At 45.2% G+C, this 13,636-nt stretch overlaps 1 pseudogene; it reads right to left on the bottom strand.

Moving 5' to 3' along the window:
* Positions 1-1,522: 1,522 nt before the first annotated feature.
* Positions 1,523-4,505, bottom strand: LOC109755095 (F-box/LRR-repeat protein At3g03360-like; annotated as a pseudogene).
* Between the last annotated feature and the right edge of the window lie 9,131 nt (positions 4,506-13,636).

Raw genomic sequence — 13,636 nt, 5'->3', positions numbered from 1 at the left:
GGTTTAATTTATAACCCTGAAATTTCAAACACATGTGAAGGAAAGAAACGAAAGAAGGAGCAGAAGCGCGAGGAACCTTTTTGTTGTTGTTGGCAGTAGGAACCATATTTGTTACGGTTGTGCTTGAGCCAAGAACACTCTGCAGGTTTCTACAAATGATATGTATAGCAAGAGGACGTTCAGGGACAGTTGCATCGCCCTCTGAATTTCTTTTGGTCAGAATCTTCAGTGGGACATAAAACTTGGAGGAAGCCGAACCCTCTCGTTTCGTTCTGCTTTTAACAGAAACTCTCCATTTTGACGCAATCTCCTGGTTTTTTAAATAAAATTCGTTGAGCACCTGAGCAGTAGCTCCACTTATACCAATCCTAAAAGATTATATACTTACTGAAAAGAAAGGGAAAACCGCGACCACCACCCTTCATACAGATAGAGTAGCATTCTTCTTCCCAGCCAACTAATAGTGAGAATCCTGGTAAAGATCCAGCAAAAGATAGGTTTTGCAAGCACTAAACTGAATCTCTCTGGCAGCATGTGGAAACAAGTTGACAAGCGTCAAGCACTACACAATGAACCAATGCTGTTCTTGCTCCAAGAGAGAGTAAGATTACTTGCCCGATTGAACGAGGGTGCGATGAAATTTCATTTCAGTAACCCATACTCTAATAACATAACAAAGTAGTAGGCAGAAGAAGCATGTTCCAGCTGCAGTCAGAGAGAGACATGGTGTTATTGCAGCATCCACTTCCCCAGACTGTTGTAGCAAAACTTCAACCTGATAGCGTATCATGAAAATTACAGAAACCTCTCCTTCCTAGCTAGAAAAGCATACGGGACTAGCCTACAGCTTGACCTTTTGTAAGTATCAAAGAAATGCTATATGTGCACACACACAAAAATCGGCAATTAAGCATCTCGTGCATGTGTATAACTGAAAAGACAATTAAGTTTCCCACACAAGCAAGTGTTTCTAGCCCAGCTTAGGCAGAACAAAGCCACAATTGCATAGGGTAACACCGTAGGAGTAGTTTCAGCAGATGTGGTTATGACATGCCAGCGCCCTCGGTCAGTAAAAATTTTAGATCCTCCCACAGAAATATTCCACGGTGCACTATATTTGCATCCAAGAACTTTTGCAGTTTTAACAGGGGTAACTTCATAAGTTACTGGAATCATTACAGAGGAACTTTAGACTAGAAATAGAGCAGACTTGTGCGGAAGACAATGCAATCTTTAGGCATCAATGCCATCTACAAGAGCACAAGACAGTGCAATCTTCAGGCATCAACCCTGTGTATGGGTCTGAAGGGCAACCACTGAGAAATCGTGGACATGTTTATGGGCATGGATGTAGTCCTGAATTCAAACCGAGCATGTCGAGAAGCTCTGTTTTCCACTTGTAGCAGCCTATATTCATAAGCCACCATTTCACTGCGGTAGTGATTATATACTTCAAATTCCATCTTATCTAGCACCTTTGCATTCAATACAAAGAACCTGGCAAATTCAACCTGTCTCCTATAGCCCTGGAATGACTTAAACACCACTTTTTTGAGATGGGACTCAAGGCATTCTATTGGATACAGCAGGTTATACTGAGGCTCATTTTCCTCATGCATCTCATATTGTTTATGAAACTGCGAAACGGGAAGGAGAGGCAATATGTTAAAGCTGTTGCTAACTAGACTGCTATAGTATGTCAAACAAATCAAACATTTAAAGAAGTCAAAGATGAGTACTCACGATAAATACAGAGCTTTTCCAAACAGGGGAACCACCTAAGGATGTTTAGAACTGCAAGCAATTTATCTCCAGAAGGCTTGAGAGCCAAAACCTTCAAGGTGCGCATCGAGTTTGTGGAGCTGACTGAGTTTATTCCCTGAAGAAAACAAAAAGAATGAACATAAAAAATATAGCCTGCATGTATGAATGCCGAATGCAAGATTACAAGATGACGCTGCTGCAACCTGGAAGAGTAGGAGCTTGGAGACCACAACCAAGAAAGGGCCCAATATCTTCAGATTAGGCGCACTAATCACCCTGACAGTGACACAATCATCTCTGTTACAACCAGTTAATAGTAACCTTAGAAGGCAGGGAGCATCTTCGATGACCAGTTCCGTTTTTTCACTAGAGCTATGACGGAAGATGATGGTCGTAATAGTCGGCGAGCTGACACGGAGGCAACCCGCGGCACGAACTTCGGCCATGTATAAGCTCTCCAAGGCATGGCAGCAAGAGAGCAGTCTGTGGAAGGCATCCTGTGAGATGGAAATGTAAAAAAGGGTGAGCTTCTTGAGGAGGGGAAAATTCATGCACGGCACGATCTCGCCAGGCAGATCACAATGGCTAATCTTGGCAACGAGGATGGTGGATGCAGAGCGGAGCACTATTTCCAGCAGCGGGCAGTAGGCGTGGCTTATATCCAGCAGCGGGCAGTAGGCGTGGCTTATATCCAGCTCTTGGAGGTTGGCGAGGGCTCGGGATTGAAACCACTCCTGCGCCCGGAAAAAGAGTAACCCGGAGCCGGGGCAGTTTAAGTAAAACCGGCGGGTAGGGCCTGGGTGTACGGGAGAGTATCTCTGAGATGGCGGCGCGGGGGACAGCGGAGGAGAGGACGGGGACGCCGGGAAAGTACCGGGGTGGACGGTTGCGGACCTCGAGGTTGAGAGGCGCGGAGAGCCACAGGTGGCGCCATCGACGGGAGAGGACCTGGGTGCGGCCGCCGTCCTTGGTGGGGAGGAGGGAGATGATGGTGCCGCGGATGTCGTCCGGGAGCCTGCTGATGAAATCGCCGGCGGTCTCGTCGCAGTCGCTGTTTCTTGCCCACTTCCCTGCGGTCCCATGGGATTCGGGCACCGGTGCTGCAGCCGCCGCCGCCCCAGACTGCCAGTTTCTTGGGTCAATACTTCGCCCGCCGCTTCGCCCCTACATCGGCACGGAGGGTCGGGGGGGGTAAAACAGGATAAAAACTACGCACACTCTTATGATATTTGTAAAAAAGAAAAAGAAATGCATTGCAACGGGATAAAAATTCCAGCACTCCATATGGCCAAGTGATCCCATTTTAAATATCTCAATAGGTCATCGACATTTTTCTTATACACTCCATATAATTCTGTTTTAATTAGAGAGTTTTCCTTCGTTGTTTCTCTGACTGAAATTGATGTATGACTTCCTCTTTTCCACTAGACATCTATGGGGTGTACCTTTCCAATCCCATGTCGACTATTAAAAGATTTAACTTGCCACCGTATAGCATTAATACATTAACCTATTATATATAAAAAGTCATTGTTGGTTAAAAAGAGAAAAATAGACAAAAACATCTCCCCAAAACCAAGCCATTTATTTGGTGGACCATATATGAGAATTTACAATGTGATTTGACCAGATAAAAGAAATATATGATAGAAAATAATAACACCTAAAAGCAAAACATTAGGAACTTCATTTGGTAGACCTTTATTGTTGGGGAATGGAGCAGAAATTCAAAATTTTCTACGCATCACCAAGATCAATCTATGGAGTAATCTAGCAACGAGGGGAAGGGGAGTGCATCTACATACCATTGTAGATCGCGATGCGGAAGCGTTGCAAGAACGCGGATGAAGGAGTCGTACTCGTAGCGATTCAGATCGCGGTTGATTCCGATCTAAGCGCCGAACCACGGCGCCTCCGCGTTCAACACACGTGCAGCCCGGTGGCGTCTCCCACGCCTTGATCCAGCAAGGAGAGAGGGAGAGGTTGGGGAAGACTCCATCCAGCAGCAGCACGACGACATGGTGGTGATGGAGGAGCGTGGCACTCCTGCAGGGCTGCGCCAAGCACCGCGGGAGAGGAGGAGGAGGGAGAGGGGTAGGGCTGCGCCAAGAGAGAGGAAGTCTCGTGTCCCTGGCAGCCCCAAAACCCCCACTATATATAGGGGAAGGGGAGGGGCTGCGCCCCCATCTAGGGTTCCCCCCCCAAGGGGTGCGGCTAGCCCTAGATGGGACTTGGGGGGCGGCCAAGGGGGGGAGAGAGGGGGGCGCCCCACTAGATGGGCCTTAGGCCCATCTTAGCCTAGGGTTTCCCCCTTCCCCCCTTCCTGCGCCCTGGGCCTCTTGTGGGGGGGCGCACCAGCCCACCTGGGGCTGGTCCCCTCCCACACTTGGCCCACGCAGCCCTCTGGGGCCAGTAGCCCCACCTGGTGGGCCCCTGGGACCCTCCCGGTGGTCCCGATATGTTACCGATAGCACCCGAAACTTTTCCGGTGACCAAAACAGGACTTCCCATATATAAATCTTTACCTCCGGACCATTCTGGAACTCCTCGTGACGTCCGGGATCTCATCCGGGACTCCGAACAACATTCGGTAACCACGTATATCTATTCCCTATAACCCTAGCGTCATCGAACCTTAAGTGTGTAGACCCTACGGGTTCGGGAACCATGTAGACATGACCGAGACGTTCTCCGGCCAATAACCAACAGCAGGATCTGGATACCCATGTTTGCTCCCACATGGTCCACGATGATCTCATCGGATGAACCACGATGTCGGGGATTCAATCAATCCCGTATACAATTCCCTTTGTCTATTGGTATGCTACTTGCCCGAGATTCGATCGTCGGTATCCCGATACCTTGTTCAATCTCGTTACCGGCAAGTCTCTCTACTCGTTCCGTAACACATCATCCCGTGATCAACTCCTTGGTCACATTGTGCACATTATGATGATGTCCTACCGAGTGGGCCCAGAGATACCTCTCCGTTTACACGGAGTGACAAATCCCAGTCTCGATTCGTGCCAACCCAACAGACACTTTCGGAGATACCTGTAGTGCACCTTTATAGCCACCCAGTTACGTTGTGACGTTTGGTACACCCAAAGCATTCCTACGGTATCCGGGGGTTGCACAATCTCATGGTCTAAGGAAATGATACTTGACATTAGAAAAGCTCTTAGCAAATGAACTACACGATCTTGTGCTAGGCTTAGGATTGGGTCTTGTCCATCACATCATTCTCCTAATGATGTGATCCCGTTATCAACGACATCCAATGTCCATGGTCAGGAAACCGTAACCATCTATTGATCAACGAGCTAGTCAACTAGAGGCTTACCAGGGACATGGTGTTGTCTATGTATCCACACATGTATCTGAGTTTCCTATCAATACAATTCTAGCATGGATAATAAACGATTATCATGAACAAGGAAATATAATAATAACCAATTTATTATTGCCTCTAGGGCATATTTCCAACAGTCTCCCACTTGCACTAGAGTCAATAATCTAGTTCACATCACCATGTGATTAATACTCACAGGTCACATCACCATGTGACCAACATCCAAAGAGTTTACTAGAGTCAACAATCTAGTTCACATCACTAACTGATTTACACTCAATGAGTTCTGGTTTGATCATGTTATGCTTATGAGAGAGGTTATTAGTCAACGGGTCTGAACCTTTCAGATCCGTGTGTGCTTTACGAATATCTATGTCATCTTGTGGATGCTACCACGCGCTACTTGGAGCCATTTCAAATAACTGCTCTACTATACGAATCCGGTTTACTACTCAGAGTCATCCGGATTAGTGTCAAAGTTCGCATCGACGTAACCCTTTACGACGAACTCCTTTTCACCTCCATAATCGAGAAAATTCCTTAGTCCGCTAGATACTAAGGATAAGTTCGACCGCTGTCATGTGATCCATTCCCGGATCACTATTGTACCCCTTGACCAACTCCTGGCAAGGCATACTTCATGTGCGGTACACAGCATAGCATACTGTAGAGCCTACGTCTAAAGCATAGGGAACGACCTTCGTCCTTTCTCTCTCTTCTGCTGTGGTCAGGTCTTGAGTCTTACTCAATACTCACACCTTGTAACACAGCAAGAACTCCTTCTTTGCTGATCTATTTTGAACTCTTTCAAAATCATGTCAAGGTGTGCGTTCTTTGAAAGTATCATCAGGCGTCTTGATCTATCTCTATAGATCTTGATGCCCAATATGTAAGCAGCTTTATCCAGGTCTTCCTTTGAAAAACTCCTTTCAAACAACCCTTTATGCTTTCCAGAAATTCTACATCATTTCGGATCAACAATATGTCATTCACATATACTTATCAGAAATGTTGTAGTGCTCCCACTCACTTCTTTGGAAATACAAGTTTCTCATAAACTTTGTATAAACCCAAAATCTTTGATCATCTCATCAAAGCGTACATTCCAACTCCGAGATGCCTACTCCAGTCCTTAGACCTGTTAGCATCTTTCAGGATTGACAAAAACCTTCTGGTTGTATCACATACAACCTTTCCTCAAGAAAATCTTCGAGGAAACAATGTTTTGACATCCTATCTGCAAGACTGCTAATATAATTCCAACAGACTCTTAGCATCGCCACGAGTGAGAAAGTCTCATCGTAGTCAACTCCTTGAACTTGTCGGAAAACATCTTAACGACAAGCCGAGCTTTCTTAATGGTGACACTTACCATTATTGTTTGTCTTCCTTTTAAAATCCATCTGCACCCAACAGCCTTACGACCATCAAGTACATGGATCCTCTCTCGGATTTTATGGCCTCGAGCCATTCGTCGGAATCCGGGCCCACCATCGCTTCCCCATAGCTCATAGGTTCATTGTTGTCTACCAACATGACTTCCAAGACAGGATCACGTACTACTCTGAAGTAGTACGCATCCTCGTCGTCCTACGAGGTTTGGTAGTGACTTGATCCGAAGTTTCATGATCACTATCATGAGCTTCCACTTCAATTGGTGTAGGTGCCACAGGAACAACTTCCTGTGCCCTGCTACACACTAGTTGAAGTGACGGTTTAATAACCTTATCAAGTCTCCACCATCCTCCCACTCAATTCTTTCGAGAGAAACAATTCCTCGAGAAAGGACTCGTTTCTAGAAGCAATTACTTTTGCTTGCAGATCTGAAATAGGAGGTATACCCAACTGTTTTGGGTATTCTATGAAGATGCATTTATCCGCTTTGGGTTCGAGCTTATCAGCCTGAAACTTTTTCACATAAGCGTCGCAGCCCCAAACTTTTAAGAAACGACAACTTAGGTTTCTCTAAACGGTGTCGTATCAACGGAATTGCGTGGTGCCCTATTTAAAGTGAATGCGGTTGTCTCTAATGCCTAACCCATAAACGATAGTGGTAATTCGATAAGAGACATCATGGTATGCACCATATCCAATAGGGTGCAGTTATGATGTTCGGACACCATCACACTGTGGTGTTCCAGGCGGTATTAATTGTGAAACACTTTCCACAATGTCTTAATTGTGTGCCAAACTCGTAACTCAGATATCTCTATGATCATATCATAGACATTTTATCCTCTTGTCACGACGATCTTCAACTTCACTCTGAAATTACTTGAACCTTTCAATAATTCACACTTGTGTTTCATCAAGTAAATATTCTCAGCATCTACTCAAATCATCTGTGAAGTAAGAACATATCGATATCCACTGCGTGCCTCAGCACTCATTGGACTGCACACATCAGATGTATTACTTCTAACAAGTTGCTCTCTTGTTCCATCTTACTGAAAACGAGGCCTTTCAGTGATCTTGCCCATGTGGTATGATTTGCATGTCTCACGTGATTCAAAATCAAGTGAGTCCAAACGATCCATCTGCATGGAGTTTCTTCATGCATATATACCAATAGACATGGTTCGCATGTCTCAATCTTTTCAAAAATGAGTGAGTCCAAAGATCCATCTACATGGAGCTTCTTCATGCGTTCTACACCAATATGACTCAAATGGCAGTGCCACAAGTATGTGGTACTATCATTACTATTTTATATCTTTTGGCACGAACATGTGTATCACTGCGATCGAGATTCATTTTAGGTGCAACACCATTGAAGGTATTATTCAAATAAACAGAGTAACCATTATTCTCCTTAAATGAATAACCGTATTGCGATAAACATAATCCAATCATGTTTATGCTCAACACAAACACCAAATAACAATTATTTAGGTTTAACACGAATCTCGATGGTAGAGGGAGCATGCGATGCTTGATCACATCAACCTTGGAAACACTTCCAACACATATCGTCATCTCACCTTTAGCTAGTCTCTGTTTATTCCGCAGCTTTTATTTCGAGTTACTAACACTTAGCAACCGAACCGGTATCTAATACCCTGGTGCTGCTAGGAGTACTAGTAAAGTACACATTCATATAATGTATATCCAATATACTTTTGTCGACCTTGCCTGCCTTCTCATCTACCAAGTATCTAGGGTGGCTCTGCTTCAGTGACCATTCCCCTCATTACAGAAGCACTTAGTCTCGGGTTTGGGTCCAACCTTAGGTTTCTTCATTAGAGCAGCAACTGATTTGCCGTTTCATGAAGTATCCCTTCTTGCCCTTGCCCTTCTAGAAACTAGTGGTTTTACTAACCATCAACAATTGATGCTCCTTCTTGATTTCTACTCTCGCGGTGTCAAACATCGCGAGTTGCTCAAGGATCATCATATCTATCCCTGATATGTTATAGTTCATCACAAAGCTCTAATAGCTTGGTGGCATTGACTATGGAGAACCATCACTATCTCATCTGGAAGATTAACTCCCACTCGATTCAAGCGATTGCAGTACTCAGACAATCTGAGCACATGCTCAACGATTGAGCTTTTCTCCCTTAGTTTGCAGGCTTAAGAAACTTGTCAGAGGTCTCATACCTCTTGACGTGGGCATTAGTCTGAAATCCCAATTTCAGTCTTTGGAACATCTCATATGTTCTGCGACGTTTCAAAAAACCGTCTTTGGTGCCACAATTCTAAACCGTTAGCATTACGCACTGAACTATCACGTAGTTATCAAAACGTGTATGTCAGATGTTCCGCAACATCTACAGACGACGCTGAGGTTCAGCACACCGAGCGGTGCATTAAGGACATAAGCCTTCTGTGCAGCAATGAGGACAATCCTCAGTTTACGGACCCAGTCCGCATAATTGCTACTATCAACTTTCAACTAAATTTTCTCTAGGAACATATCTTAAACAGTAGAACTTAAGCGCAAGCTATGACATAATTTGCAAAGACCTTTTGACTATGTTCATGATAATGAAGTTCATCTGATTATTGAACTCCCACTCAGATAGACATCCCTCTAGTCATCTAAGTGATACATGATCCGAGTCAAACTAGGCCGTGTCCGATCATCACGTGAGACGGACTAGTCATCATCGGTGAACATCTCCATGTTGATCGTATCTTCTATACGACTCATGCTCGACCTTTCGGTCTTCCGTGTTCCGAGGCCATGTCTGTACATGCTAGGCTCGTCAAGTCAACCTAAGTGTATTGCGTGTGTTCCGAGGCCATGTCTGTACATGCTAGGCTCGTCAACACCCGTTGTATGCGAACGTTAGAATCTATCACACCCGATCATGACGTGGTGCTTCGAAACAACTAACCTTCGCAACGGTGCACAGTTAGGGGGAACTCTTTCTTGAAATTATTATAAGGGATCATCTTACTTACTACCGTCGTTCTAAGCAAATAAGATGCAAAACATGATAAACATCACATGCAATCAAATAGTGACATGATATGGCCAATATCATTTTGCTCCTTTGATCTCCATCTTCGGGGCACCATGATCATCTTCGTCACCGGCATGACACCATGATCTCCATCATTGTGTCTTCATGAAGTTGTCACGCCAACGATTACTTCTACTTCTATGGCTAACGCGTTTAGCAATAAAGTAAAGTATTTTACATGGCGTTATTCAATGACACGCAGGTCATACAAAAATAAAGACAACTCCTATGGCTCCTGCCGGTTGTCATACTCATCGACATGCAAGTCGTGATTCCTATTACAAGAATATGATCAATCTCATACATCACATATATCATTCATCGCATCTTCTGGCCATATCACATCACATAGCACATGCTGCAAAAACAAGTTAGACATCCTCTAATTGTTGTTGCAAGTTTTTACGTGGCTTGTATAGGTTTCTAGCAAGAACGTTTCTTACCTACGTAAAACCACAACGTGATATGCCAATTTCTATTTACCCTTCATAAGGAACCTTTTCATCGAATCCATCCGACTAAAGTGGGAGAGACAGACACCCGCTAGCCACCTTACGCAACTAGTGCATGTCAGTCGGTGGAACCTGTCTCACGTAAGCGTATGTGTAAGGTCGGTCCGGGCCGCTTCATCCCACAATGCCGCCGAAGCAAGATAAGACTAGTAGCGGCAAGAAGAATTGGCAACATCTACGCCCACAACTACTTTGTGTTCTACTCGTGCATAGAAACTACGCATAAACCTGGCTCTGATACCACTGTTGGGGAACGTAGCAGAAATTCAAAATTTTCTACGCATCACCAAGATCAATCTATGGAGTAACCTAGCAACGAGGAGAAGGGGAGTGCATCTACATACCATTGTAGATCGCGATGCGGAAGCGTTGCAAGAACGCGGATGAAGGAGTCGTACTCGTAGCGATTCAGATCGCGGTTGATTCCGATCTAAGCGCCGAACCACGGCGCCTCCGCATTCAACACACGTGCAGCCCGGTGACGTCTCCCACGCCTTGATCCAGCAAGGAGAGAGGGAGAGGTTGGGGAAGACTCCATCCAGCAGCAGCACGACGGCATGGTGGTGATGGAGGAGCGTGGCACTCCTGCAGGGCTTCGCCAAGCACCGCGGGAGAGGAGGAGGAGGGAGAGGGCTAGGGCTGCGCCAAGAGAGAGGAAGTCTCGTGTCCCTGGCAGCCCCAAAACCCCCACTATATATAGGGGAAGGATTGGGGCTGCGCCCCCATCTAGGGTTCCCCCCCCAAGGGGTGCGGCCAGCCCTAGATGGGACTTGGGGGGCGGCCAAGGGGAGAGAGAGGGGGGCGCCCCACTAGATGGGCCTTAGGCCCATCTTAGCCTAGGGTTTCCCCCTTCCCCCCTTCCTGCGCCCTGGGCCTCTTGTGGGGGGGCGCACCAGCCCACCTGGGACTGGTCCCCTCCCACACTTGGCCCACGCAGCCCTCTGGGGCTAGTGGCCTCACCTGGTGGACCCCCGGGACCCTCCCGGTGGTCCCGGTACGTTACCGATAGCACCCGAAACTTTTCCGGTGACCAAAACAGGACTTCCCATATATAAATCTTTACCTCCGGACCATTCCGGAACTCCTCATGACGTCCGGGATCTCATCCGGGACTCCGAACAACATTCGGTAACCACGTATATCTATTCCCTATAACCCTAGCGTCATCGAACCTTAAGTGTGTAGACCCTACAGGTTCGGGAACCATGCAGACATGACCGAGACGTTCTCCGGCCAATAACCAACAGCTGGATCTGGATACCCATGTTGGCTCCCACATGTTCCACGATGATCTCATCGGATGAACCACGATGTCGGGGATTCAATCAATCCCGTATACAATTCCCTTTGTCTATCGGTATGCTACTTGCCCGAGATTCGATCGGCGGTATCCCGATACCTTGTTCAATCTCGTTACCGGCAAGTCTCTTTACTCGTTCCGTAACACATCATCCCGTGATCAACTCCTTGGTCACATTGTGCACATTATGATGATGTCCTACCGAGTGGGCCCAGAGATACCTCTCCGTTTACACGGAGTGACAAATCCCAGTCTCGATTCGTGCCAACCCAACAGACACTTTCGGAGATACCTGTAGTGCACCTTTATAGCCGCCCAGTTACGTTGTGACGTTTGGTACACCCAAAGCATTCTACGGTATCCGGGAGTTGCACAATCTCATGGTCTAAGGAAATGATACTTGACATTAGAAAAGCTCTTAGCAAACGAACTACACGATCTTGTGCTAGGCTTAGGATTGGGTCTTGTCCATCACATCATTCTCCTAATGATGTGATCCCGTTATCAACGACATCCAATGTCCATGGTCAGGAAACCGTAACCATCTATTGATCAACGAGCTAGTCAACTAGAGGCTTACCAGGGACATGGTGTTGTCTATGTATCCACACATGTATCTGAGTTTCCTATCAATACAATTCTAGCATGGATAATAAACGATTATCATGAACAAGGAAATATAATAATAACCAATTTATTATTGCCTATAGGGCATATTTCCAACATTTATTACTCCCTCCTTTCCGGGCGCCAGTGCTGCAGCCGCCGCCGCCGCCCAGACTGCCACTTTCTTGGGTCAATACTTCGCCCGCCGCTTCGCCCCTACATCGGCACGGAGGGTCGGAACCGGGATTGGCGCGGGGGGGGGGGGGGGGGTGAAACAGGATGAAAACTACGCACACTTTTGATATTTGTAAAAAAGAAAAAGAAATGCATTGCAACGGGATAAAAATTCACAACACTCCATATGGCCAAGTGATCCCATTTTAAATATCTCAATAGGTCATCGACATTTTTCTTATACACTCCATATAATTCTGTTTTAACTAGAGAGTTTTCCTTCGTTGTTTCTCTGACTGAAATTGATGTATGACTTCCTCTTTTCCACTAGACATCTATGGGGTGTACCTTTCCAATCCCATGTCGACTATTAAAAGATTTAACTTGCCACCATATAGCATTAATACATTAACCTATTATATATAAAAAGTGATTGTTGGTTAAAAAGAGAAAAATAGACAAAAACATCTCCCCAAAACCAAGCCATTTATTTGGTGGACCATATATGAGAATTTACAATGTGATTTGACCAGATAAAAGAAATATATGATAGAAAATAATAACACCTAAAAGCAAAACATTAGGAACTTCATTTGGTAGACCTTTATTACTCCCTCCTTTCCGGGCGCCGGTGCTGCAGCCGCCGCCGCCGCCGCCCAGACTGCCACTTTCTTGGGTCAATACTTCGCCCGCTGCTTCGCCCCTACATCGGCACGGAGGGTCGGAACCGGGATTCGCGCGGGGGGGGGGGGGGGGGGGGGGGGTAAAACAGGATAAAAACTACGCACACTCTTATGATATTTCTAAAAAAGAAAAAGAAATGCATTGCAACGGGATAAAAATTCACAGCACTCCATATGGCCAAGTGATCCCATTTTAAATATCTCAATAGGTCATCGACATTTTTCTTATACACTCCATATAATTCTGTTTTAATTAGAGAGTTTTCCTTCGTTGTTTCTCTGACTGAAATTGATGTATGACTTCCTCTTTTCCACTAGACATCTATGGGGTGTACCTTTCCAATCCCATGTTGACTATTAAAAGATTTAACTTGCCACCGTATAGCATTAATACATGAACCTATTATATATAAAAAGTCATTGTTGGTTAAAAAGAGAAAAATAGACAAAAACATCTCCCCAAAACCAAGCCATTTATTTGGTGGACCATATATGAGAATTTACAATGTGATTTGACCAGATAAAAGAAATATATGATAGAAAATAATAACACCTAAAAGAAAACATTAGGAACTTCATTTGGTAGACCTTTATTACTCCCTCCTTTCCGGTTTATAAGGCTCAATTCCAAAATCTCACCAACCAAGATAGATGGTAAGTGGTGAAATACTTTTTATAGTTTCCAAAAGCACCCAATTAATACTCTTGTTTTCCTCAAAAAAGTATGTTTATCAATGCATTAATTGCAATGCATGCATGCATAAATTACATGCATT

The sequence above is a fragment of the Aegilops tauschii genome, chromosome 6 (genome assembly GCF_002575655.3).
Source record: "Aegilops tauschii subsp. strangulata cultivar AL8/78 chromosome 6, Aet v6.0, whole genome shotgun sequence".
NCBI lineage: Eukaryota > Viridiplantae > Streptophyta > Magnoliopsida > Poales > Poaceae > Aegilops > Aegilops tauschii.
The sequence above is the reverse complement of the archived record's forward strand: the minus strand, read 5'-3'. Positions and strand labels throughout refer to the sequence as shown.